Source organism: Meriones unguiculatus, chromosome 14 (assembly GCF_030254825.1).
Source record: "Meriones unguiculatus strain TT.TT164.6M chromosome 14, Bangor_MerUng_6.1, whole genome shotgun sequence".
Lineage (NCBI taxonomy): Eukaryota > Metazoa > Chordata > Mammalia > Rodentia > Muridae > Meriones > Meriones unguiculatus.
Genome location: NC_083361.1, coordinates 30,978,209 through 30,984,688, shown reverse-complemented (window position 1 = coordinate 30,984,688; position 6,480 = coordinate 30,978,209). Strand labels below are relative to the sequence as shown.

At 38.0% G+C, this 6,480-nt stretch overlaps 1 pseudogene; it reads right to left on the bottom strand.

Annotated features, from left to right (window-relative positions):
* Positions 1-3,250: 3,250 nt before the first annotated feature.
* On the bottom strand, positions 3,251-5,380 carry LOC110544468 (olfactory receptor 10A3-like; annotated as a pseudogene).
* Between the last annotated feature and the right edge of the window lie 1,100 nt (positions 5,381-6,480).

Sequence of the window (6,480 nt, the reverse complement as noted above, 5' to 3'; positions counted from 1 at the left end):
TTGGTCAAGGTGCTACATTTTGAATCGATTGGCTATAGGAAGGTTCCCAGACTATTAATGACCAGGTGTCCCTCCCTAGGGGGAGGGTCCAGTTTCCTAGCAACTGTATCTCTAGTGGGTGGGGAAAGAATATGGTGAGGTAGCTCTCCCCTCAGGGAACTTACTAACTGCTATACCGCGCCTACTCTACATAGTTCTAACAATCACTGCTTATCTTTTGGTCTTTCAAGACCAGTCAGTTCCCGTCAGAGACAGTCCCTGTCCCCATTACTATGGAGGCCACTTGAATACTGAGCTGCCATAGGCTACCTCCATGCAGGAGTTCCAGGCCATCTCCATGAATGGCCCTTGGCTGGAGTATGAGTTTCAGAAAAGACCCTTGTGCCCAGACTTCTTGGATATGTCGCTGTCCTTGTGGAGCTCCTATCCTCTCCAGGTCTTACTATCTCCCAATTCTTTCAAAAGATTCCCTGTACTCTGCCCAAAGTTTGGCTATGAGTCTCAACACCTGCCTTGATACCCTGCAGGGTAGAGCCTTTCAATGGCCCTCTGTGGTAGTCTCCTGTCCTGTTCTCTGTTTTCTCCCTCCTCTGATGTCTATCCTCTTTGCCTTTCTGAATGGGGATTGAGCATCTTAGCCAGAGTCCTCCTTTCTGATTAGCTTCCTTAGGTGTACAGATTTTAGTATGTTTATCCTATATTATAGGTCTAGTATCCACTTATGAGTGAGTATATACCCTGTGTGTCTTTCTGCTTCTGGGATACCTCACTCAAGATGATCTTTTGCAGTTCCCGCCATTTACCTGCAAATTTCATGATTTCCTTGTCTTTATTGCTGAGTAATATTCCATTGTGTAGATGTACCACAATTTCTGTATCCATTCCTCAACTGAGGGGCATCTGGGCTGTTTCCAACTTCTGGCTATTACAAATAAAGCTGTTACAAACATGTACTCCACCATATAAACAAACTGGTAGAGAAAAAAAACACATGATCATTTCTTTAGATGCTGAAAAAAAATTGACAAAATCCAATATCCATTCATGTTAAAAGTCTTAGAGAGATCATGGATACAAGGCACATACCTAAACATACTAAAGATAATCTACAGCAAGCCTTCTTAGTCAACATCAAACTCAATAGAGAGAAACTTAAATCAATCTCACTGAAATCAGGGACAAGGCAAGGTATCCCACTCTCTCCATATCTTTCAACATAGTACTTGAAGTCCTAGCTAGAGCAATAACACAACTAAAGGAGATCAAGGGGATACAAATCAGAAAGGAAAAAGTCAATGTATCTCTATTTTCAGATGATCTGATAGTATACATGAGTGACCTCAAAAATTCAACCAGAGAACTCCTTCAGCTGATAAACACCTTCAGCAAAGTGGCTGGATACAAAATTAACTCAAAAAAAAAAAAAAAGTCAGTAGCCTTCCTGTATACGAAAGACAAAAGGACTGAGAAAGAAATTAGGGAAACAACACCCTTCACAATAGCCACTAATAACATAAAGTACCTTGGTGTAACTCTAACCAAGCAAGTAAAAGACCTGTTTGAAAAAAAAAAAAAAAAAAAACTTCAAGTCTCTGAAGAAAAAAATTGAAGAAGATATCAGAAAATGGAAAGATCCTCCATGCTCATCAATCGGTAGAATTAACATAGTGAAAATGGGCATCCTGCCAAAAGCAGTCTACAGATTCAATGCAGTTTCCATCAAAATACCAACACAATTCTTTACAGAACTTGAAAGAACAATTCTCAATTTCATATGAAAAAAAAAAAAAACAGAATTGCTAAAACAATCCTGTACAACAACAGATTGTCTGGAGGTATCTCCATCCCTGATTTCAAACTGTACTACATAGCAATAGTAATAAAAACTGCATGGTACTGGCATAGAAACACAATGGTGGATCAATGGAATTGAATAGAAGACCCGAAATAAACCCACACACCTACGGATACTTGATTTTTGACAAAGAAGCCAAAACCATACAATGGAAAAAGGACAGCATCTTCAACAAATGGTGCTGGTCTAACTGGATGTCTACATGTAGAAAATGCAAATAGAGTCATATTTATCACCCTGCACAAAACTTTGATCCAAGTAGATCAAAGACCTCAACATAAAACCAGACACACTAAATCTGTTAGAAGAAAAAGTGGGAAAGAACCTTGACCTCATTGGCACAGGAGACAACTTGCTGAACAGAACACCAACAGCACAGGCTCTAACAGCAACAATCAATAAATGGGACCTCATGAAGCTGAAAAGCTTCTACAGATAATTTACTTCTAACACTTTACTAGATTATGCAGATAATTCCTTACTACACTCACAATCTTATCCCTAACCCACAGAAAAGTACAGTCACCAGCCCTCCCCCTAAAAGTCTCTCTTTAAGCAAATGGAGACTATCATAGAAATGAGTGCTAGTTGGAGCCTCCTAAATTTGTGGGGTTTTCTTAAATCCTACCTTTTCACTCAGGAAACAACAAATATTATCAATATATCTCTTGTTTTTCTTGACATTCTGGGTGTTAATGAGTCTCAACAGGTCTTTTTAAAGATTTTTTTTAAAGATTTATTTATTATGTATAGTGTTCTGCCTGCATGTGTGCCTATACACCAGAAGAGGGCACTAGATGGCACCATGTAATTGCCAGAAATTGAACACAGGATCTCTGGAAAAGCAGCCAGTGCTCTTAATGTCTGAGCCATCTCTCCGGCCCATTAATTGCTCTTTACAATCATTTTAAAAAGTAATTCTGCAATGGTTATTCAAATTGATGACTACTGGGCTGGTTTGGTAGTACAGAGACCTCCTACTTAACAGGAGTATGACTGTACATTGAGTATCAAAAATGGACAGATAAGCAAACACAGATATACATACCTTATCAAACTAGATTGAATGATAAGAGATTAGAGAGAGAGAGAGAGAGAGAAATACATAGAAAGACACCATTCATCCCATCAGGTGCCCAGAAAACAAAGCATCAAACATATGAAATATGTGAAATTAGATTTATTGAAGCATCAACTTAATGACAATACTGTAATAATAAGCTGGATAGCCACAATTCACAAATATATGAAAACTGTTACATCATTCTATAAAACATATATATTCCTAAGAACAAATGACTGAAATGCTGAAAGAAGGACCCCTTTTTCCATGATTTACTAAGCTAAGGTGGTTTCTTCAGGTGGTTTCCAAATACCACATGGCTTCTCGGCAAGTCAGAGGGTGTGCAAAGCCATTTTCCTTTCCCATAACTTCACCACAGCCCTTTTCATCTCCTTGTTTCTCAGGCTGTAGATAAGTGGATTCAGTAGAGGGGTAAGCAGAAAGCAAGCCAATGACACCAGTTTCTTGGTGTCTGGTGAGAATCTAGATTTAGGCTGCAAATAGGTCATGCACGCTGTGCCATAGAAGAGGATAACAGATGTGAGATGAGAGGCACATGTGGAAAAGGACTTCTGCCTCCCTGTAGTGGATGGCATCCTCAGGATGGCAAAGAGAATTCGAGTGTAAGACAAGAGAATCAACAGGAAGGGAACCATGACGATCAAAATGGTGCCTGTGAATGCATAGACTTCAAAGAGGAACGTGTCTGCGCATGCGAGCTCCAGCACTGCTGGGGTTTCACATGATATATGATTAATTTTACTAAGGACCACAGAAAGGGAAGCTAAACACCCACGTGGTCTGGACAGTAGCCACCATGATCCCCGAGATCCATGAGAACATCTCTAGTTTCATGAAGACCCTTTTGTTCATGATCACCGGGTAGGATAGAGGGTGGCAGATTGCAGCAAATCGGTCATAAGCCCCCAGGAGAAAACACTCAGTTCCACCAAAGAGAAGAATGAAATACATCTGTGCAAAACATCCCACAAAAGAAATGGTTGCTTTCTCAGCGGTCAGGACCACCAGCATTTCAGGCATAATGGCGGCGCTGAAACTTGCTTCTACCACAGACAAGTTCTGCAGGAACAGGTACATGGGGATGTTCAGGCTTCCGTCCAGAAAGATGACAGTAACAATTGTGGCATTTCCTGTCAGAGTCAAAAGATAAATAAGCAAGAAAGCCCCAAACATGTGTACTTGGAATTCAGGAAGGTGAGAAAAGCCCAATAGGATGAACTCAGCCACTGAGCTGTCACTCTGCCCCTTCTTTGCAGGAGTGGAGTGCTATATTTTCTTCTTTGCAGGAGTGGAGTGCTATATTTTCTTCTTTGCAGGAGTGGAGTGCTATATTTTCTTCTTTGCAGGAGTGGAGTGCTATATTTTCTTCTTTGCAGGAGTGGAGTGCTATATTTTCTTCCTTGCAGGAGTGGAGTGCTATATTTTCTTCTTTGCAGGAGTGGAGTGCTATATTTTCTTCTTTGCAGGAGTGGAGTGCTATATTTTCTTCCTTGCAGGAGTGGAGTGCTATATTTTCTTCTTTGCAGGAGTGGAGTGCTATATTTTCTTCTTTGCAGGAGTGGAGTGCTATATTTTCTTCCTTGCAGGAGTGGAGTGCTATATTTTCTCAGGGACATAGTGTACAAATGAAGGCCCAGTCAAATATCTCCAGCCTGCATTGACCCCGGCACAGAGCATGAAAGGAGTCGAACATTGCAATTGCCAACTCGGAGATGGTTACCCACTTGCATTAATGAGTCTTTGAAAAATAAATGGAGGAATGGAAAAGTCTTGCTAAGAAATCTGTTCTGAAACATAAAGTACTGTCCATTTTCTATTGCAAGTTGTATGCTCTGTGGTTTGAAATTTAAACATAGCTTTAAAGTTAATAGAAATATATTCTAAAGTCTATTTTAACTATATCATCTTATAGGCATCACTTAGTTTATGAAATATTAGGTAAACACAAAATTGATAATCATGAAAAATAAAGTACATAAGTATGTACTTTATAAATTAATATATATATTAATTAGTAATATATACCTAGCTCAAAATTTTTCATGATAATGTAATAATTCAGTTTGGAAGCTTTATATACATTTTTATTACTTAATGGCCTCTTTTTCACTGATATATGTTGCATCCATATGTATATGAATATACATATTATTTCAAAATACAACTTTCTCAGTCTGAATAATGTTACTTGTATGTATGTTAGATACATTTTAAATTATTCATTGCATTCTAGACTAGCAGAATTGGATGTAGCTGTTAAAAGTAACATCACTGTTTATGAACACACAGAGGAAGATGTGTTTTAAATGTGGTTACAGTGGGTGATACTTACAGTTTGTGTGAAGCTTACTGACTTCTACCTAGAACTAGCCACTTCTATTAGAATTTACCCAGGTGTGACATTTTAAGGTGTGAATATCAATGCCCATCCTTGTGACCATGATGGCTTTTTAAAAAGCCCACTTGAGGATCATCACGGAGCTGCGATTTGAGAGTTTCCATTCTTTTCTGTCCGTCTCTCTCTTCACTTTCCCCAGTCCCCTTTTATTCTGAAAGTTCATGAAACTATTAATTACTCAACAAATTCTGATCAGCAACCAACTATTTTCTAGGTTCTGTATGGTCCCAAACATGTTTGAGTCCAGAGAGCAATAGAAACTTAACATGCTACATGAGAGTGGCATGACTCATTAACAGATGCTCCCCCAACATACTTCAAAACTCTTAACTTTCTCACCCTTTCTTTTCTTATTATTACCAAATGTATTTCCATATACAAAAATGTAACCCATCATAAGGACATAACTATGAAAAACAAAGATTTTGTTTGCTGTTTGGGGATATGCACAGTGCCTACAAACGTCCTTAGTCCATAAGACATATTAAGACAGTATTCCTAACACAATAGAAAGGCTCTGGCTAACAACAACCTGCAGTTCATTCCAAAACACGTACAGAAGTTTAAAACATCCCAACACAAAGAAATGAACACCTCAAATAATAGAAATGTTAATTGTTTTGATCTGACCATTGCATACTGTATAAATAAATTGAGATGTATATTATAAATATACATAAATATATATCATAAATATATATTATATTCACTCAGAAATTGCTATGGGTGAATATATAAAGAATATATGTGGACATATTATATATTTTTACACCTAAAAAATGAAAAGAATACTACCCTGAGTGATAAAGAACAACAGAACAATTGTTCTCTCAATAACTTAAAGACCCAAATGTTTTAGATAACTCAGACAAATGCTACAATGGGCATTTCATCCATTAGACCTCAGCCTCCAGATAAAAACAGAAAGCACTGGACTCAGTAAATCAAGTGTTCTAATAAAAAATTTAGGCTATTATTAATGTAGCAAAGTATTGATTCCTGAAATAATGTTTGTTCTTTTTTTCTAAAACAAACAAATGAAATTTTCAAACACAAACTTAAAGAGTCAAAAGATTTGGTTGTGCCCAATAATCACCGAGCCTAGGGTGTCCCTTGCAGGTCTCCAACAGTCAGTGAGGGGAA